The following is a 22,511-nucleotide window of genomic DNA, read 5'->3' on the forward strand; positions in this document are numbered from 1 at the left end:
TATAGATTCAATGCAATCCCTATCAAACTACCACTGGCATTTTTCACAGAACTAGAACAAAAAATTTCGCAATTTGTATGGAAACACAAAAGACCCCGAATAGCCAAAGCAATCTTGAGAACAAAAAAAGGAACTGGAGGAATCAGGCTCCCTGACTTCAGACTATACTACAAAGCTACAGTTATCAAGACGGTATGGTACTGGCACAAAACAGAAAGATAGATCAATGGAACAGGATAGAAAGCCCAGAGATAAACCCATGCACATATGGACATCTTATCTTTGATAAAGGTGGCAGGAATGTACAGTGGAGAAAGGACAGCCTCTTCAATAAGTGGTGCTGGGAAAACTGGACAGGTACATGTAAAAGTATGAGATTAGATCACTCTCTAACACCATACACAAAAATAAGCTCAAAATGGATTAAAGACCCAAATATAAGACCAGAAACTATCAAACTCTTAGAGGAAAACATAGGCAGAACACTCTATGACATAAATCACAGCAAGATCCTTTCTGACCCACCTCCTAGAGTAATGGAAATAAAAACAAAAATAAACAAATGGGACCTAATGAAACTTCAAAGCTTTTGCACAGCAAAGGAAACCATAAACAAGACCAAAAGACAACCCTCAGAATGGGAGAAAATATTTGCAAATGAAGCAACCGACAAAGGATTAATCTCCAAAATTTACAAGCAGCTCATGCAGCTCAATAACAAAAAAACAAACAACCCAATCCAAAAATGGGCAGAAGACCTAAATAGACATTTCTCCAAAGAAGATATACAGACTGCCAACAAACACATGAAAGAATGCTCAACATCATTAATCATTAGAGAAATGCAAATCAAAACTACAATGAGATATCATCTCACACCAGTCAGAATGGCCATGATCAAAAAATCTAGAAACAATAAATGCTGGAGAGGGTGTGGAGAAAAGGGAACCCTCTTGCACTGCTGGTGGGAATGTGAATTGGTTCAGCCACTATGGAGAACAGTATGGAGGTTCCTTAAAAAACTACAAATAGAACTACCATATGACCCAGCAATCCCACTACTGGGCATATACCTTGAGAAAACCGAAATTCAAAAAGAGTCATGTACCAAAATGTTCATTGCAGCTCTATTTACAATAGCCCGGAGATGGAAACAACCTAAGTGCCCATCATCGGATGAATGGATAAAGAAGATGTGGCACATATATACAATGGAATATTACTCAGCCATAAAAAGAAACAAAATTGAGCTATTTGTAATGAGGTGGATAGACCTAGAGTCTGTCATACACAGTGAAGTAAGTCAGAAAGAAAAAGACAAATACCGTATGCTAACACATATATAAGGAATTTAAGAAAAAAAAAATGTCATGAAGAACCTAGGGGTAAGGCAGGAATAAAGACGCAGACCTCCTAGAGAACGGACTTGAGGTTATGGGGAGGGGGAAGGGTGAGCTGTGACGGGGCGAGAGAGAGTCATGGACATATACACACTAACAAACGTAGTAAGGTAGATAGCTAGTGGGAAGCAGCCACATGGCACAGGGATATTGGCTCGGTGCTTTGTGACAGCCTGGAGGGGTGGGATAGGGAGGGTGGGAGGGAGGGAGACGCAAGAGGGAAGAGATATGGGAACATATGTATATGTATAACTGATTCACTTTGTTATAAAGCAGAAACTAACACACCATTGTAAAGCAATTATACCCCAATAAAGATGTTAAAACAAAACAAAACAAAAAAAACTGATTGCTTTAGAAACAGACAAAAAATAGATAAGAAGTAGACACCCTGGGCTTCCCTGGTGGCGCAGTGGTTGAGAGTCCGCCTGCCGATGCAGGGGACACGGGTTCGTGCCCCAGTCCGGGAAGGTCCCACATGCCATGGAGCGGCTGGGCCCGTGAGCCATGGCTGCTGAGCCTGCACGTCCGGAGCCTGTGCTCTGCAACGGGAGAGGCCACAACAGTGAGAGGCCCGCGTACTGCAAAAAAAAAAAAAAAAAAAAAAAAAAAAGTAGACACCCTTTCATAAACAGTGGGAACTTTATTTTAATAACATATTCAATACAATGAAGTAAGTAAGGCCTTTCTAACCATTCATCTATTCAACAAACATTTTTAAGTGCCAGGCACTGTTCCATGCACAGGGATCCGCATTTGTGTCTTCTAGAAGACTCCGTGAATGTAAATGTGTGTTGGAGCATGGGGAAATGTTTGTAAAAATAAGGCGGCAAGAGCGCTAATGTATTCTTATAACTGGGTGACAGAGAGCAAGGGCTTTGCCATCAGCCAGACCTGCCGGGGTTCAAGTCCCAGGCCTTCCTGCCAGTGATGTCACCTTGGTCAAGTTACTAAGTCCTCTGGGCCTCTGTCAACCACGGGGTTATAAGAACCAGGTAAGATAATGGTATGAAACATTTAGCACAGCACCTGTGTATAATATGTACTTCCCAATGATAGCTGCTATCATTAAATAAACCCTTCCTTGCTATGTTCGTTCCCAAAGAACTTAACCTGCAAAAGTGTAATCTCATAATAAGCTGGGGTTATTAGTAAAATTCAACCATTAAGAAAGTGTTCTTTTCTCTGCTTAGTGTGGAATCCGCGAAGCCCTGCTCTGGAAGGAGTTGGAATTATGCACTTCTGTGTCCATTCTTGTTCATGCATCCTTTAAGCCAATATTTGTTGAAGCCACACTATGTGTCAAACACTCTGCTGGGTATTGGAAAGGCAGTGGTGACAGAGAGGTGATCCCTGTTTGCATGGAGATTGCATTTTAGCTGAGGAGATAAAGTATTAACTGCACAGATAATTACTTAGCAATTATGTACTAAACAGCAGATGGACCAGTGAGAATGAGACAGAGGAAATGATCCTGGTATGGGAAAGACTGCTCTGTGGATGTGGCATTTGGGCTGATGCTTGAAGGATCTGGCAGGATTTAACGTATGACCTTGGTGTTCCAATCACTGTGTGTTGAGCCACTGGGCTCAGCAGTCCCCTGGCATTACTATTTGTGAAATCAGAGAGAGACTGAGCAGCATGGCGGGTAAGAACATGGGTTCTGGAGCCAAACTGCCTTGGTTTGTAACCACCTTGGATGACGTCTCTGCCTCAGTTCCTCATCTGTAAAATGGGGATGAAAATAATGCCTGCCTTGTTGGTTCATGGTGAAGATCAATGAGTAAAATAATATCATCAAATAATGGGAAACACTCATACAGTAAACCCTAAGTAAGTATTGGTGATTATTGGAGTTAATATTGTTACTTGAAATGAAGGAGTAGGTCTTCTCCAATAAAATCTGTCCCACAGATCTGGGAAATGGTGAGAAAATGGGCACCAAAAATGGGCTAATCACACCGATCCCACCTGCTCATATTTTCTATGCAGTCCCATCATTTTGAAGTGAATTTGGCCATCTTTCTTTGCAAGTGACATCGTCTGAGGCTGGGAGTGGAACCTACATTCTTCTTAGAGAAGTGAACAATCAGTATAAGAACTGCCGTGGGCAGAATGTCAAACAGAGACAAAGATGCAAAATCCGATTTTTCTTCCATGGTAGTGTTTCCGACTCACTTTCATGGTCTTGATTCTTTAAATCCCTGGTAAACTCATCCAGTCCTCCCTTCTATGAAGCTTCCACTCCATAAAAAGGGAGTTAAAAATGTTATTTTTATAGCTGGCATGAAAATACTCTTTAGAGGATCCTGTCTTTTTTAGAAAGACATCTTGATAATAAGATTTAAGTGTAGAAAGATAGTAAAAAAAAAAAAAGAGAAAGAGATAGATGACCAGCTTTGTATTCCAGACGTTTTGGGTTGGGAAAAGTGAGAGACAGAGGAAAAGGGAAAAGTCACAATAAATCCAGCAAAGAAGCCAGAAATGGTGAATTTAAAAAAAAAAGAAAGAAACAGGAATAGCTGAAGGATTTTTTAGATCTCGTGTGCCTAAAAATCAGTTTTCAAGCTGTGTGCTGGGTAGAAGTCATCCATCACCTTGAACTTTCTTTTAGGGGCTTCCCTGGTGGCGCAGTGGTTGGGAGTCTGCCTGCCAATGCAGGGGACACGGGTTCAAGCCCTGGTCTGGGAAGGTCCCACATGCCGCGGAGCAGCTGGGCCCGTGAGCCACAACGACTGAGCCTGCGCATCTGGAGCCTGTGCTCCGCAACGGGAGAGGCCGCGACAGTGAGAGGCCCGCGCACCGCGATAAAGAGTGGCCCCCGCTCGCCGCAACTGGAGAAAGCCCTTGCACAGAAACGAAGACCCAACACAGCCAAAAATAAATATAAATAAATTAATAAAAAAAAAAAAAAAACTTTCTTTTAAGACACACACCAAATAAATGTCTTTTGTGAATTTGGACACAGAAAATTAAGGAAAAGTTTATGGTGTCCATATCTGCATAGCCCTCCTCAGAATGAGACTGTGGTGAGATTAACAGGAAGTTAGAACTAGAGGTAACCTTAAGAATATACGACCCTGGAATCTGCAGAAATCTTGGAGCAGAGATTAAATTTTCCAGCTGAGTGGGGGATAGGGGGCTTGTGTCAATTGTAAGGAAATGGGGCAGGGTGTCCTCAGATGACTTGTGAGTCACATGACCCTCTCCTTTATAAAGTTTCAGACAGCAATGCATGGATTGCTGGAGGAACTAGTTTATGGGCCATTCTTATGACTGTTCGGGGCAGATCAGACATAAAAGACAGTAAAAAGAAATCATTAGGTGCTCAAAGCAAAACAAATGAAAGCATAAAAATCTCAATATAAAAACTTATAAAAGAGCTTAACTAACCTAAAAAAAAAGTCTTGCTAACTGAAACAAAGAAATCAATAGGAAACTAACACAGTATTGTGAAGCAATTATACTCCAACAAAGATCTATTAAAAAAAAAGAAAGAAATCAATAGGCAAAAATGCAGTGGTTTTACTGATTTAAGGTTCACCCTCTCTTCTAGATTAAAAAGGTATATTTAAACTTTTACTTTGCTTCTCCCAAGGCACTAGGAATTTTGTCTTGTCTTGGGGTGTTTTGTTTTGCCTGAGCTCATCACCCTATAAACTACCTCCTTCTGCAGTGGGAAGAGATGGAAACAATAAAAAGCTACAGGCGTCCCTCATTTCATTGTGCTTCATTTTATCACACTTCCCAGATTTTTTAAAAATAAATTGAAGGTTTGTGGCATTTCTTCATCAAGCAAGTCTATCAGCACCATTTTCCCAACAGCATTTGCTCACTTCGTGTCTGTGTGTCACATTTTGGTAATTCTCGCAATAGTTCAAGCTTTTTCATTATTACTATGTTTGTTATGATGACCTGTGATCCGTGATCTTTGACGCTATCATGACTCACTGAAGGCTCAGGTGATGGTTAGCACTTTTTAGCAATAAAGTATATTTTAATTGAGGCACGAACTTTTTTTTTAGACATAATGCTTTTGCACATTTAATAGACTACAATACAGTGGGAACATAAATTTTATATGCGCCGGGAAACCGAAAAATTCATGTAGCTCAGTTTATTGCATAACTCACTTTATTGCATTTGTCTGGAACTGAATCTACAGTATCTCCGAGGTCACCTGTACCCCAATTTAAAAATGAGGTGCTGGGCTTCCCTGGTGGCGCAGTGGTTGAGAGTCCGCCTGCCGATTCAGGGGACATGGGTTCGTGCCCCTGTCCGGGAAGATCCCACATGCCGCGGAGCAGCTGGGCCCGTGAACCATGGCCGCTGAGCCTGCACGTCCGGAGGCTGTGGTCTGCGACGGGAGAGGCCGCAACAGTGAGAGGCCCGCGTAGCGCCAAAAAAATAAAATAAAATTTTAAAAAATGAGGTGCTTCTTTTTTTATTGACAACTGCTTTATTATTAAAAGTTACTGAATTCCATAAAGCACACAATGTAGTTTATCTTCAACTAACAAAAGTTTCATACATGTATTTAAAATAAATAATATAGAGATTTATCTGTCAATATTTATATTTTATTTAAAAAGCAGTAGCTTTACATATTTTACAACTTGATTTTATAAAATGCATACACCTGCCCTATGCAAATCTTCAAGCATGAGCTTCCATTCCTATTAATAAAATGCACAATCTGTATTTCTCAATATTGAGAGAAAAATGGTACCAACTAAAAATAACATATCCATTATGACTCGAACATGCACCTGATTTTTGGCTACTAGATAACTGACCTAATAATCTATTCAAATAACTATGTTCCTTGAGCTTGGCAATCAATTTGCGTTATGTAAACAATCTGTGATTAACTATGAAGAGACTTGCATTTCCAGGGTATCTGACACAATCTACCAAATTCTTTATTTGTCCTGTTTCAGGTTTTTAATTAGAGAAGCGAGATTATTCAATAATTTGATGTGCCAGGAAATCTGACAAGTGAAGTCACACCTAACAAGCCACAGCCCGGTGAGTTCTGAAACCGTGCTTTTGCCTTTGAGAAAACAGCTCTGAGAATTATTGTAGGAGCAAACTTTTTTCCAAACCCTGATGGTGTATGTGCCAAGAAATAGAACAAGAACTGTTTCTCCTTTCACAGTCAGCTGCGCTCAACTTGCAAAACTCGAGTTCTTTAGGTATGTGAAGACGTACTTGCTTCTATTCAAACATTCCTTCCACATATTCAAAATGGCGTCAGATATCACACTGTTTTATTAACAAAAATTTTTTCATAAGAAAGATATTCATGTAATAATTTTGGAGATTCATCACCAACTATAAGTCCCAGTGCTAACATTTGAGAATTAAAGTCACAATAAACACCTTAATTATCAGGACCATAGTCAGAACCAGAACTTCAACTTGAAGGACAGAGGTCTAAGTTTGAAGTACATGCTTAGATTCCATGGGCCTCTAATGATAATGGTGTATATAAGTCTGTCTTTAATTTATGCTGAGAAAGTAGAAGTCTCCCATAAATTATTATTTTTAGAAAATAGTTCCAAATCACAAAATGGTTTAGAAACTTAAATGGAAAAACACTTTCATCAAAATAAGTAATTTAATTCATTTGGGCAATAATTAGGCTTTGAGAGAGGGGTCACATACAAAAAGTAAACAAAATTCCCTCAATACCAGCATTTAAGAACTAAATTATAGCTAACAACAGCTTATTTATCAAGTAGTCAGTTATTCAACAAGTTTAGCCATCTACTGATGGACTAAAATTAGGTATCGGAAATTATTTTATTTGTAGGATGGAGTCTTTTTATTAAAATATTTTTCTGATATAATTTTAATAATCCTCCTTCTCTGGATTTCCTAACCTCAAGAAAGGGAAAGAGAGAGGAAAGGGAAGGAAGGAAAGAAGGGAGGAAAGAGGGAAGAAAAACTGAGAGGTCAGAAGGACACTGAAGACTGATCCATTGGTATCTGTGAGTAGACAGGAAGGAAGAAAAATAAAGGAGGAATAAAAATAAAGACTGCAGGGCTTCCCTGGTGGCGCAGTGGTTGAGAGTCTGCCTGCTGATGCAAGGGACACGGGTTCGTGCCCCGGTCCGGGAGGATCCCACATGCCGCGGAGCGGCTGGGCCCATGAGCCATGGCCGCTGAGCCTGCGCGTCCAGAGCCTGTGCTCCACAACGGGAGAGGCCACAACAGTGAGAGGCCCACATACCGCAAAAATACATAAATTAATTAATTAAAATAAAGACTGCAAAGAGGATTAGGGCCAGGAGGTGCAGCTTAAAAGATAACTTCTTCACAGATCTTAGTGATGCAAAGGCATTAGCATAACAGAATAGTGCAGTAGCTGATTTTGATAACAATGAATCCTCAGAAAAGAATCATATGGTCAAGCCTCAGCTCTTTATAAAAAATAAGACTTGATTACCAGAAACAAGTAATATGTGGTTACATACCATTTTCAAATCATTACTCATTTGGGAACAATTAAGCAGTCACTAGATACCTGTTCTAAGATCTGAAGAAATTGTTATCCACCACAGGAATCTAATGATATATATTTTTGCATATAGTTAAAATTTCAGAAGGGAAAAAGTAGTAAACTATTCTAGTTACTTTATACCAAATATTTATATACCTAGTCAAAACAATAAGTATTACAATCGTTCTCCAGATGAACTCTATATAAAAGCTATTTTTAGCATTTTCTCCCAAGGATTTAAAAAAAGCCTTATTTCCCTGCTAGCTAAAAAAGAGGAATTTGTACAAGTAAGTCCTTTAGAGATGAATATTAAATTCCTTAAGAGAACAGCCATAAAATTCATTTTTAAAAATTTATCTTAAAAAACTGAAAACCGTTTCTCTCTTTAAAATCTATGGTATTAATTACCTACTTGACATAATTTTTTTTTTGAAAGGACACCAAGTTCATGCAAAATAAGGAACTGAATGTATCACTACCTTAACAGAATTTGGCAAACCGGAAGAATGACCTTAAAATAAATAAATAAAAAAGAAGAGAGTACATATTGTCCTAAATCTGAAGGTATAATTCTGTAGACCTATGCAGCAGACAGTGCCTCACAGAGGGAATGCAGGGAAGAGGGAAGTAGCATGTTCCCATGTACACTTTCTTATTCTGGTTGTCATTCAGCAATGCAGTACAGAGAAATATTCTTTTTATTATTACAAAACTGTTAATTGCCCTCTCTTAAGCAATGACTCAGGTAAACATCTTATGTCTTTCAATTATGTAACTTAACATTTAAAATTAACTTAATTAAATCTAAGTGTACAGGAGTTTTCAATGATTCCTAAGTTCAAGGAAGTAATGCATAAGGTGTTATCAGATTGCAAATTTTGAATGGTTGGTCCTTCTATATTTTAGGATATTTCATCCTATCTTCTTCTCCTTAAACCATAAAATGTACCAAAATTATTTGGTTTTCCTTTACTTTCCTCTGTGTCATTTTAATTTATTGTACGGTATCTCTATGTAGAGAGAGAGGTATGTTAAAATACTATTATTTGTATTAAAAAACTCAATTGAGGCTATGTATGACCTATTAATCTATACAGTAGCATTGTTAATCTTTGACCTGGTATATTAATTCCTTTGGTGAATAAATGTCACAGGTCATTTCTTTATAAAAGGGTTTTAGTAAGAGGACCAGCAGTACGGAGAGAGACCCCCTACCCCACCCAGAGAATGATCAAGTGAATCAGTAGTTTAGAGCAGTTATGTAAAATATGAAAAATACATAATTTACAGCTGCAATTTTCATATTAAAAAGCAGTTAAAAACTAAGAGTAGTTCAAAGCATTCCAAAAAACATTTTTTTGTCTTGGTTGAATCAGCCAATTAATAATACTGGTAGAGACTACTACTGTGAGAACTTATGTACATCTAGTCAAGAACAAAATGCTTCTAAGTTTAAACAGTGGTAGTTGCTAACTAACAGTATAAACAGTGTCCACAGTTTGGTGGCTGGCCATAGTTTAAAATTTTTTTCCAGTTATTGCTACAGCAGACATATTTTAGAAGTCTACCCACCCCTGAGTTCAACAATTATCCTTTTAGAGTATAAAATTATACACTTTTAATTAACATGTACAAAGCTACAAAATGTCATCTATACAGAGATTAAAAACAATTTGTAAAATATTCTTTGCCAATTATTGATTGGAAGGTTTTGCTGGGGTACATATTTCAAACCTTTTAGCCAACTGGCTTTCATTTTTAAGGCCAAATTGATTCATATATTCACTGCAGGATATGTCAAAAAGAGTGCAACAATAGGCATTAGTAAAAGTAACGTCGTAGTAGAAACAGATTTTGCATATGTGAAAAGATAACTTATAAAATACATTAATTGCTTTTTAAAAAAGAGAACCTAGTTAAGTATCATTAACTTACATGGTACTGAGAGCTGGACCCTTCAAAAAAACTTTTTTCTATAGAAAAATATTATCTAGCTGTAAGCAAAGTCTTAAATACCAACAAAGCAAAGCAAAACAAAACAAAACAAATCCCTCCAGAACAAAACTGTATGGTTGTGTGAGACAAATAAGCAAACATGCCATATTCTATAGTGTACTTTTACCTAAATTTTAAAATAAAAATGTCCACACTCCTTTGTTAAAACATTAAGCCTCTGTCAAAATGTATTCCTTATTTTAGGGTACAGGATTGAAGGACAAGATGATGCTTACAAATAAAGAAAATTTACAAGGAAAAACTTGACAAAAGTTTTTCAGTTAAAGTATTGTAGCGTTCAAACTTGACTTAAAACATAACAAAAGAAACAAAATTGCAGACAAAAATGTTTATGGATTTTCCAAACATAAATAAATGAAATAGTGTTTAGGCAGCAGGGCTTAATGCTGATGGCTAGCAGGAAGTAACAGAGTGTAATCTACTTGGGAAAAAAATCGTTAATGTACAAATAACAAGCCCAAATTATGGACTGCAGCAGTTTAATCATCACTGTCATTTTTCTTACAAAATAAAGCCTTTATTAAACCATTCATACCCTATATTACCTTTACTTTACTATAAATACTATATTTACTTTACAATACCCTATATTACCTTTACTTCAGAGATTGAGGAACTATATACAACAGATGAATTCATTTTCACCAGAGGGATAACGTATGCTACCTCTCTGCCAATGTTACTTGAAAGCCGTCCATGTCAAAACAATTTGACAGCAGATATAAACAATTCAATAAATACGCAATGATATTTCATTACAGTCCTTTAAAAACGCATGTTAATTCATGCTGTTAACCTTAGGTTCACAGTGCATAGAATCCGAATATAAGCAGTTGGGTGGCTTTCAAAGTAACGCTGGATCCCTCACTTTATTTATAATCCCACTCTAACGGATAAGTTCATTTCATAGGCCCTATCATGCATTAATCATTGGGTGGCAGGAGTTGATGAAAATTTTTCCTGTTACAACGTCCGTTGCCGGCAATGAACGTCCCAAAACCTCCAAGGCAGTCATCGTTATTGCACAGTACATGAGGACCTGGAACTTTTCCAAAATCTTAAAAAAATAAAAATTAAAAATGGAATTATATTTGACATTTCCTGACACCTGCATCAATACTGTATGACTAATAAAAGCATGTCAGTTGCCTGGACTGAACCAGCGATCAACATGCGCCCAGAATGCACACAAGTAAAAATGCAGTAAAAGGAAGTAGTCTTCTTTGTCTATAGGTCATTTCCAGTCAAAGGTTAAAGTTCAAAGACTGAATGATCAAAGTGCTCATTTTCTCAGTAGGACTATCTTCTGCTAGGAGGATGATAACAGTGGCATCAACAAGTATCATCATGATACCACCATTTTGTTTTCTTTGGATTCTTGTTACATGTTCGAACATAAAAAGAATTCTGGTGGTCATCTCTGAGGAGAGTCAAAAGGATATCAACTACTAAACTTAAATAGAAGTTGAAATTTTTCCCCTTCATATAAGGTACCTGGTGCTCCTTCCATGTCTACAATCCACTGTGTAAATGAATTTTGAACACTCTTTTCATTTAAAGTCATTCCGGGAGGTGGGTCATTTTGCAAAGCCAACGGTTCTTTTTGTAGTCGTTCTGCATTGATGCCATCAATGAGGTGCTTTTGAATGTTCAACATGATTCAATTCAACCAGCAAATTCTAGAATCAGCAAAATTTTATAGAAAGAGCGTGGATGATTCATTCTGGCAGAACTGGGTTTGATTTCTAGTTTTGTGTGACCACAGGCAACCTGCTAAGCCTCTCGGAGATGCAGTGTCTTCAACTGTTGAGTGGAATGGTACCTACCTTACAGACTGCTGGGAACATAAACTGAGACCAAAAAAGGTGCATTATTCACAAGAGTCATGTACCATAAAGTTTTGAGAACACCGATTTAGCGAACACTGAACCATTGTTCTCAGGGGAAATACAGGTTAGGTTCCTGTAAACCTCTGGTCACAGCATTTTCATCGAATAATCAATACAGAACTTTGTTTTAAGTGTGTTTCTGTTTAAAAGGCTTTTAATATTAATGTTGATTCATTAATGTTGATTCATTAATGTTGGTCTCAGGGCCAGCAGCACTATGACCCCTGCCTGTTATCTAGCTGTTCTCTCCATAAGGCATGTCCCAGCCTTACTGCACTTAGGAACACCAGACAGCACTTCAGCTCTTTACTTGGAGACCATTTTAAACAGCGAAATCACCAATAAAAAGGACAAAAAAGCAAATAGCAGTAGTGCTAAACAGACTTCAAAAAGAGCACTTGTTTGCAGTGTGAGAACTGCAACAACAAAGCCTGGTTGTCTCATCAAAGCCGTGCACATCAGCTGGGAATGTGCACGTTGAATGACTGGAATTTTTTGCAACTCTGTGCATGGCTGCAAATAACCACCAAAGTACTGCAAGTTTTCATTTGGGGATGATGAAAAAATTGTAGCGAGTAAGCAAATTCACAAATACAAAATCTGGAAATAAATGAGCATCTACTGAAATATATATACGCTTAAAACTGAAGAAATGCTTTGTTTCCCTCTTTTTCTCTTTTCCCAATAACATGTTAGACATTGCAGGGAAACCAAGGAAGTTTGAGACAAGTAGTGTAGAAACTCAGTTTGTCAACAGGGGGAATAAAAAACAAAAACAGCAGCTGAGAATTAATTAAGATGAGAGGAATAAGCATCTCTCACAGCCCAGGGGGTGCCACAGGTAGTGGGTGATTAAAAGCCACCTGCCTGATTCAGGCAGTAAAGACTACAGCTGGAATGCAAGCAGGTCCTTGCATACGCCTAGCCTCACTCCCTCACTCCTAGCTACCCGCAGAATGTGGTCCAGGACAAACAGAACATCAGCAGTTCCTGTGACTTCTGGAGTGGAATTTGTCTCTGTGGTCACAAGCAGAGCTCTCTCACTTACCAGCTGTGTGACCTTAGGCACATGACTTAACCTCTCTGAACCCTGGGAGATGTAACTGAGATGTTAAATTCCTCTCTCCACCCCATAGGAAGGTCCCATGATCATTTGGAGAAGCACCAATGGATCAGGAGAGGATCTTGTTTCCTGAGCATTGAAATCCTCAGAGAAGCACTTTGAAAAAACCCTGTGAACAGCTATGTAAACAGCAGACGTATGAGCGCTCTGTGACCAGCCCCTCATGTACAGGTACTGTTAGAGACTGAATGTTTGTGTCCCGCCTCAAAATTCATAAGGTGAAACCTAACCCCCAAGGTGATGGCATTAGGAGGTGGGGTCTTTGGGAGGTGACTGGGTCATGAGGGTGGAGCCCCCACGAATAGGATTAGTGCCTTTATAATAGGGACTCCAGGGAGCTTCCTCCATGTTAGAGCAGCCTGAACAGATTAAGACAGGCACTCAGTTTCCTTCTCTGTGAAACTGATGTAATAATAAGACCTACTGCAGGAACTTTGTGGAGTTGTTGTCGGTCATTACATGGAAAGCACTGAAAACAGGATTCCAGACGATCTCAACAAATACCAGTCACTAGCAATAACCATAACAACAACAGTGGTGGTAAAAAGAATAACATTTAATGATGGTAGTGTTGTTCCCTTCCTTCCCAGGCCCCAGCTCATTCCCCAGGTCTGGAAACAGCTACCCCAGCAGATGGTTAAGCTCTAGAAAAAAGTTTCTAATTCCTGAGCACCTTCCGTGAGCCAGGAGTCAGGCCAGCTCTTTTCGAGCATGATCTCACAACATTTGCTCTTTACACGAGGCTTTCTCAACTGCAGCCCTATTGACATGGGGCGCCAAACAATTCCTTGTTGGGGGTCTGTTCTGTGCACTAGGAAGTTAGCAGCATCCTGGCCTCCACCCACTAGGTGCCAGGAGCAAGTCTTCCTCCCCCACCGCTGTGGCAATCACAGATGTCTCCAGACACTGCCACATGTCCCCTGGGTGGGTGGGTGGGGCGGGGGACAAAGTAGTATGGTAATTCTATTTTTAGTTCTTTAAGGAACCTCCATACTGTTCTCCATAGTGGCTGTATCCATCTACATTCCACCAACAGTGCAAGAGGGTTCCCTTTTCTCTTCACCATCTCCAGCATTTATTGTTTGTAGATTTTTTTCATGATGGCCATTCTGACCGGTGTAAGGAGCTGCATAGCACAGGGAGATCAGCTCAGTGCTTTGTGACCACGTAGAGGGGTGGGGTAGGGAGGGTGGGAAGGAGACACAAGAGGGAGGGGATATGGGGATATACGTATGCATATAGCTGATTCACTTTGTTATACAGCAGAAACTAACACAACACTGTAAAGCAATTATACTCCAATAAAGATGTAAAAAAGAAATAAAAACGCCCTAAATCCTCCCACATGCCCCCCAAGAGGCAGTGTTACTCCGAGGAGTGCCACTGCTCTAAACTTCAGGCAGCATCCTCCCAGCCTTCCATCGGCCTGAGTTCACTTCTCTTATTCTGGTTCAAACCCCAGGCCAGTCCTTCTAGTCCATAAGCAGATCTCAAACCCCCAGGCACTGCCCATCTCTTTCATCTCTTTCTTCATTTCTGGCCCCTGGTGAGTTTCCTCTCTGGCTTTTAAGTTTGGGTGGGTATCCTCATGTTTTTATGATGTGTTATCCTGCTTAACTCTATGTTTATAGCAAGAGAGGATGCTGTCCGCCTCAGCTTCACCTGATAATTGGCTGGAAACCACGTGTGGTTCCCTTTTCTTCCTCTCTCACTGCATCTCCTGCCCTCATGGTGATGCTGTTCAGGTGTGGTCATTACAAGCCCACCCTGTGCTTTTGCTGGGCATTGACCCCAAGCACCCCAGGCCGGGGTTTCTCAGGTCCACCATCTATAGTCATCTCACCCCTGTTAGGACAACATCTGTTCCAAGTTTTTCATGTCAGAGGCCTTGGTTCCTAACCTACATATGCAGTGTCAGGGCATCTGGTTCTAGAAAGGTCTCAGCCACGGCCTCACACTCTCACAGAACCAACCTGCCCCCCAATGACAGCCTGGTCTCAGCCCCCAACCCCAGTCCAGCTTCTCCCTGCCTCTGTGGTGAGTCTCCCAGCTGCTCACTCCTACCCCGGCTCTCATGGTTTGTGGTGACCTCAGTCAGGACCACATGAGTCAGCAGAGATATCCTATAACCTTGAACCTCAGGTATGAAGGGGTCAGCATCTCCCCAGAAGGGGGTCTCGCCCCCTAGGCAGCTGTGCCCCCCCTCCCCATAACAGCCCTCTGTATTCGTTTCCTGCTGCTTCTGTAACAGGTGACCACACATTGAGTGGCTTCAAACAAATGTATTCTCGTACTGTTCTGAAGGTCAGAAGTCTGAAGTGAGTCTTACAGGCTAAAGTCACGGTGTCTGCAGAGTTAGTTTCTTCTGCTGGCGCTGAGAAAGAGTCTGCTCCCTTGCCTTTTTCAGCTTCTAGAGGCTGTCCTCAACTCCTTGGCCTGTGGCCCTGTATCATGTGGCCTTTTCACCCTCTGCCTCTATCACCAGCTCATCTTGTTGCTCCTTTGACCTTCCTGCCTCCCTTCTATAAGGACCCTAGTGATTACATGTAGGACCCACCCAGATAATCCAGGATCATCCCCCACCCCCTCCAAGATCCTTATCAGAGCTGCAAAGCTCCCCTTGCTGCATAAGGGAACATTCACTGGATCCAGGGATTAGGACTTGGGTATCTTTTGGGGGCGGAGGAGCATTACTCAGCCCACCATGCTGTCCACCACTTTATAAAGGAGAGTGGGAGTGCTGAGGTTATCAAACTAAAGACGAAAAATGTTCCCGTGCTGTTGCATACACACTTCAGAGCCATTGCCACCTCCTTGGGTCATGAGACCAGAGTCACCACAGAAGTAAGTGGTTCTTGGTAACTTAGAGGCCTCTCCCCCACTGGACAGAGAAGGAGCTAACAAGGTTTGCATGGACGTTTCTTGTCCTATATTTATAATCGTTATAATAATGCATCTTAGCTTACAGTGAATCTTGCTGATAAGAAGGTACAGAATTCTAACAATAAATAAAGCACACGTCCTATGCCAAGTCTATACGTGCTTTACCTCATTGGATTACCCTCAAAAGCCTACATTATCTCAATTTTCTGGGCAAGGTCACTGAGGCACAGCTAAGTAACTTGCCCAAGTTTCCCAAGTTAGTGAGAGTCATATCCACGATTGGGAGCCACACCTTTGGACTCCAGAGTCTGTGCTTCTAACAACTGCAGATCATTCTGCTGCCCAGTTCTACCGTCAAGTTGCTGTGTGACCTCAAGTGAGCCCCTTTCCCTCTCTGGATGTTGGTTAAAGCAGGTGTAGTAAGCTAGGTCACGATTTCTCAACCCTAACACTACTGACATTTGGGACCAGATCATTCTTTGTGGTGGAGGCTGTCCTGTGCACAGTAGGATGTTGAGCAGCTTCACTGGCTTCTACCCACTAGATACCAGTAGTAACCCTCCCTGAACTCCCACCTCCACTGTGATAACCATAGATGTCCCCAGACATTGCCATATGTCCCTTGTGGAGGACAGAATCTCCCTTGGTGGAGAACCACTGAGAAGTCACCCATCAGGACTTGCCAAACTTACAATATTCTAGGATTTCTTTCATTCTTTCTTTAGCTTCAAGTTAGGAATTGCTTTGTATTCAGGAAGCTCTCTCGACAGGCAAGAGTTCAGATGCAATGTGCAAGCTAACCAGTCTCATAAATTAGCACAAACATATATCAGTGGTAATTAATTAAATACCTCTGTCGCATCACTAATAGCACCAGCCGAGGACAATATTACTGTTCAAAGTACACCGTCACCCATTTCTCAGTTTCACATTGCATGAGGTATAGGAGTAAACTGTTTAGGGGGTTAAACAAAACCTATTGCTTTTTCATGTTGAAGGAAAGAGGAACCTCCCAAGATAGAAACAGAGTCTGCTTACCCTCTATTCCTGCCACTTTCTGCAAGATCTTCTCAAGGAGCCAATTTACATACAGTGGACAAAAAACATAAAAGACTGGTGCTCATTGTTAGTTTATCTTGTTCCCTCTCCCTGTGGTCTCAGATTTGTGAGTTTGCCTCTTAGCTTCACGTTTTTCCATCACATTATTATAGGAGCTCTCCAGCCCAACTGCTACCTGGTACATAGGTACTGTTTTCATGTCATTTGACTTTATCCTTCATTTAAATCAGTTTTGGATTTTTTTTGGTACTAACTGAAGTCATGAAAACACAGATAAATACCTGATTCTATATTCCAGCTCTACCACCGGTTGTGTGATTCTGGGCAAGTGGTTTAACGTATCAGTCTCAGTTTTGTCATCCGTAAAAATGGAGATAGTAACACTTATCTCATGGATGGCCATAAAGATTAAACTAGATCATATCTAATCAGTGCCAAGACAGTGCCTGGCAGGTACTGATGGCTCACTTCTGCCACAGCAATGAGTCAGCAGGCAGAGAAGTGGCTTTGGGCTTCTCCCTTAGCTTCCTGCTGTCACGATTGAAGAGTAGAGCCCATGTAAATGAGATGGTCTAGATCTATACTAAAGGAAGAAATGAGGTGGAATAATCAGCCCCTGAATAACGAACTTCTGATTACCTATAATCGCTTTGGGAAACACAGCTCCTAAAGGCTGAGTCCATGCTGGCTTTAAGCAGGATCAAGTGTCCTTCTGACATGAGCTCAGTCTGGGAAGCTTCATCACACACACACACTTCACATGCGCACATAATCAGCCTGAAAAATCAGATCCACTGGGTCACCAAACTCCCAGAGCAGTGGAAAGAGTAGAAGCAATCAATATTCCATAGGAGTAAGTTTAAGTTTAGCATGAGAAACTAATCTCTGGTCTCTATTAAAATGTTTAACAAACAGCTCTTTAGCCAATGACCCCTCTTACCTCCTGTATCAGTTAGCTTTAATAGGTTATGCTGTGTAACAAGCAACCCCAAAATCTCAGTGGCTTACAACAACTTAGGTTTTTTTCACCATCTCTTTATATGCTGGTAGTCACAGGTCTGCTACTGCTCTCTTCCACATATCTTCTCATTTCAGGACCCAGATTGAAGGAACAGTCCTTGTCAAAGCCCCAAGAGACCTGATAAAAACACACAGTCTTAAAACTTTTGCTTGAACATGGTTTACATTACATCTACTCATATGCCATTGGCCAGAGCAAGTCATGTGGATAAATCTAACATCAGTAGATCAGAAAAATATACTACTCTTACAGGAAGAACTGGTGACTATTTAGGGACACACCTCCAAAGTGTGTGGGGGGCGGGGGCAGGGTTGGATTATGCTCTAAGCATTTCCAGGCCTTCTCTGATTTCAAGCTAATTTTCAGTTTTGAGAAGACAAAGTTAAAGCCTTATACACACTATGAGGATGCCAAAGCTCAGAGTTCCTCTTGAAGGTTCTTAGGGTCTGTGGTCTCCTAGAAAACTAGGGTTTTTCTAACAGATTTCCAACAGATACCCATAAACCTCTAAATGTACTTTGTTAGAGTAGGGATCTACTTATGGTAACGATAATCCATGGTAAGCATCTTTTTCAGGCATCTTTGTGGCTTGTAGGTATTTTCAGCAGAGGAAGGTCACAATTCCTTTCTAGACTTGCTATGGCTATGACACACTTCACACTGGTAAAAGATGAAAGGACATATACAGAAAATGGGATATGTATGCACCTTGGAAGGAGTGGGCCCCTGAGGAATATAGAAATGCTGTCACCAGATGGTGAAAAGGATGGTGAATAGCCAAAACTACAAGGATTGAGGAACATCAGTTCTTCCTTCATTTCTGAGATTTCTTCTACATCTAAGATGTTATAAGTCCAAGTTTAGATACTACTTTCTCCATATAGACATCAAACCAACTGCAATATCATTTTCTAAGCATGACACTTTCCTTCACACCACTCACCCCCTCCACTGCCCCTTGGAAAGAAGGTCCCAAGTTGTCCGTCACTAATTCTTCTATTCAAAGCTAGGACACTTTGCTTCCCATTCACTAGCACCCGCCAAATCCCATCACTCATATTCCTAGTCTTCTGATTTTCCACTTTTTCCCAATGACTTTACCTTGGGAAACTTTGCCGTTCTTGCAGGTCTAAGTCAGCATTCTGAACATTCTTGCAGCAGCAGTATGAATGTTCACACTGAGTTGTATGTCCATTAAAGGGAAAAGCTCACCCATCTTTGTCATCACTATGTATGGAGTCCCCAGTGATGTTCTAGGCACTGTGCTCCATCATGTTCATTTACTACAGCCACCCCTGAGTACAGGAGAGAATATATTATGACCCCAGTTGAAGAGGTGAACCAGATGGAGGCTCAGAAGTGTGAGGTGGCTCGCCCAAGGTCACAGAAGCCAGGAACCGGCAGAGCAGACATTCAGCTTTGCCTGATCCCAGTATCCATATCTTCCTTCTACGTCATGCCTCCTTCCACCTAAATACTGGATGAAACAAGCAGTATGAAGGGCACGCCACGCTGGGCCGAAACGATGCCCATTAAGTGGAATTCACACCTATCTTGTACTTCCTGCACACTTCGATTCACTCAACAGACTGAGGAATGGAACAGAAGACACTTATTCCTCTCCAGACAATAAATCATTGGCTTACTATCTGTCACTGGCTCGATTTTCCAAAGACTTGTTTTCATCAGTTTAATGAATTATTGGATTACCTGGAAATTGCTCAGAATTAACCTGTGGCTGACATTAATGGATCCGCAACACAAGTGTCAAGCTCTCTCTAACCAGTCCTATCCATCCTTTTGCGAGGAGGCCAGCTGCCCTGCACAAGGCGATTCATTTATTTTGATGCTGCATCTGCCTGTGTCTGCAGTGGGGGTATGGGGGTGGTGGTGAAGAGCCTGTGGGGAACAAAATGGCATCCTCGTTTCCAGGGGTACCTGGGCGCTGCCTGCTGCCTCCACCCTGCCCGTGTGGGTGGGCAGCAGGTAAGAATCATGATCAATCCCATTACAACTTGCCACACCACCCTCAGTTCTTTGGAGAGGCGTGGCAAGCTTTGGGCTTCTTTGCTTGGATCCCCTCTGTATTTTAACCATCCTAGAGTCCACTTAGCTCTAACTCCAGATTTAGCTCCAATCCAGACGGTTCTCTCCATCTCCCTTGTTACCAGCCTTCACAAGCTAACCCCAATTCATGCCTCATAACTAGCCAAAAAGCATCCTCCTTTCTCCCTGCTCCCACCCCCAGCCTGCAATAATCCATTCACTACAGAGTGGTCAGAGGGACCACTTTAGATCAGATCATGCCACCTTCCACTCTGCTTAAAAGTTCTCAGTGGCTTCCCACTCTACTTGGCATGAAATCGCCCAAGAGCCTCCAAGACGTGCCTCAGTCCCTGCGTTCCCCCCCCACCCCCAATCTAGCACCTTGCTCCAAGCTCTCCCTTGGCACCCATCCCTGGGGCCTTTGTCCCTCCCACATTCCACTCTCATTTTTCGGTCTGTTTCGCTAACAGCTCTATCCACAGCACTATGACTGAGCTTGGCACATAGCAAGTACTAACTTACTATGTTGACTTGATTCATTAATGAGTTATTTTCCAGGTCTTAAGGACATTGTGGAGAATGGGGAAATGGAGGGCTGCTGATCCTTTGTGAGTGGTTTTACAACAGAGTTCCACTCAAGGGAAGTCCCAAAGCTCACTGAGCTCTGGTGTTCAATTTCCAGTTTATCTGTCAGTCAACTCTCTAGACCAGGAAGTGGTACACTCTTCTTGCATAGGGCCAGGTAGTAATCATTTGCCCCATTCAGTAGTTGTGACAGAGACCCCAGGCCGCCTTCTCCAGACAGCATTCAGTCTCTCAACTACTCTAATCAGCCATTGTAGTGCAAAAACAGTCATAAACAATATGTAAAGGAACAGGCCTCTTATGTGTTAGTAAAACTTTATTTACCTGCAGCAAGTTGGAGGTGGTCCACTGACTATAGTTTGCTAACTCTGCTTAAACTACAAGTTTCTTGAGTAACATGGCTGGCCAGCACTCACTTCGGGCCCACTGAAGAAGGTCCAATATGGTAGAGACAAGAATTCACCCCCTGCTATGGCAATCAAGAAAGCCCTCGGGCTTCCCTGGTGGCGCAGTGGTTGAGAGTCTGCCTGCCTATGCTGGGGTCACGGGTTCGTGCCCCGGTCCGGGAAGATCCCACATGCCGCGGAGCGTCTGGGCCCGTGAGCCATGGCCGCTGAGCCTGCGCGTCCGGAGCCTGCGCTCCGCAACGGGAGAGGCCACAACAGTGAGAGGCCCGCGTACCGCAGAAAAAAAGAAAAAAAGAAAAGAAAAGAAAAGAAAGCCCTTTCCATGGCCTTCTATTTCTGGGACCCGCCTTTCACATCATGAATATTGGAATCAGGCCTGTCCATCACGGCTTCCCCCACAGACAAGGTATGCAGCCTCAAACAAGTTACCAAACTGTTCTGTCTTTTCTCCCATAAAAATGGGACGAGGGTTATTTTAAAGAGCAAAGGAGATAATGGAAGTGATTCCAGGTGAAGTGAGAATCACCTAGCACAAACGTACACATGCATGCAGGTACATGACCAGCAAAAATAGTTTTGATCGTCACTGTTCCGCTAACAACCTGGCTTTTATCCTCCCGAGTGATGTTTACAATCTAGAGGCGCAGCTGAATTGCTCAGGACGACAGAAGACATTTCTTTGTAATGCTTTAGGGGAAGAGGGGAGAGAAAGATGAGGCAACCGGCGAGGAGAGAAGATTTTGGTGAAAAAAAAACCAACAGGCGTCTGAAGGGGATTTTCATGCTGCATGCAGTGTCTGATGTAAAACCTCTCCCTTCACCATCCACGGGACTCCAGTAAAATATCCCTGTCTTTTTACTGTGTTGGGGAGTTGGATCCATTTGTTTTCAGGGGGCTAATCTGCTGAAGAGCTGACCCCTACTTGCTTAAGGCATGAGCTGAGAACAAGGGCTCCCTTGCCTGGCACATTAGAGATTCAGTAAATGCTAATTCGTTCCCTTCTCATTCCACCTTCGTCACTTTGTCTTTACAAAAAATTCTTGGTATTTCAGACTCCGTACCAAAAATCAGTAAGTCTCAAGTATGGATGTTTGTTGAAGGAAGAAAGTAATTCAAATGAGGCTTGCCCGATAGAGATTCCTCAAGGATACACAAGAATAGCTTGCAATTAACATACTCATTCTTAATATATGAATGGATTCTTCTAAAGTGCCGAAGTATGCTAAAAATCAATTTTATTCTCAGTAGTTTAAGCATTCTCTTTGCAACCTTTTCCTCACACTGTTTACACTTCTCAAGAACAGGGGAAACCAGAGACCAACACTTGCCTGAATTATAACAAATTACAAATGAATAATTGTCCTAGCACTCCCCGGGAGAGAGAATTCAGCTTTGAGTCCTGGGAAAGGGAACTCAACCGGGTTCCAATTGACAGTTTCCCATATGTTTTTGTATGATCTTGAATAAATCACTTATTCTCTCTAGGTTTCAGTATTTTAATAAATTCAAAAACATCCTGTGTGCATTGATTGGAAGACTAAATATTGTTAAGATGTCAATATACTGAAAATGACCT

The 22,511-nt window shown here is 41.4% G+C and overlaps 1 protein-coding gene and 1 pseudogene across 5 annotated transcripts in view; one reads left to right on the forward strand and one right to left on the reverse strand.

Annotated features, from left to right (window-relative positions):
* XYLT1 (xylosyltransferase 1) overlaps positions 1–22,511 on the forward strand; it is a 492,695-nt gene that overhangs the window by 85,233 nt on the left and 384,951 nt on the right. For all 4 annotated transcript variants that reach the window (XM_079945329.1, XM_079945332.1, XM_079945331.1 and 1 more), the window contains 2 exons: positions 6,341–6,428; positions 12,947–13,104. The gene's annotated coding sequence lies outside the window, so the exon portion shown is untranslated. The remainder of the gene's footprint in view (positions 1–6,340; positions 6,429–12,946; positions 13,105–22,511) is intronic.
* Positions 11,254–11,550, reverse strand: LOC307198187 (ubiquitin-conjugating enzyme E2 W-like; annotated as a pseudogene). The gene has a single exon. The product of its transcript is annotated as a ubiquitin-conjugating enzyme E2 W-like (transcript).

Source organism: Stenella coeruleoalba, assembly GCF_951394435.1.
Source record: "Stenella coeruleoalba genome assembly, chromosome: 15".
Classification (NCBI taxonomy): Eukaryota; Metazoa; Chordata; class Mammalia; order Artiodactyla; family Delphinidae; genus Stenella; species Stenella coeruleoalba.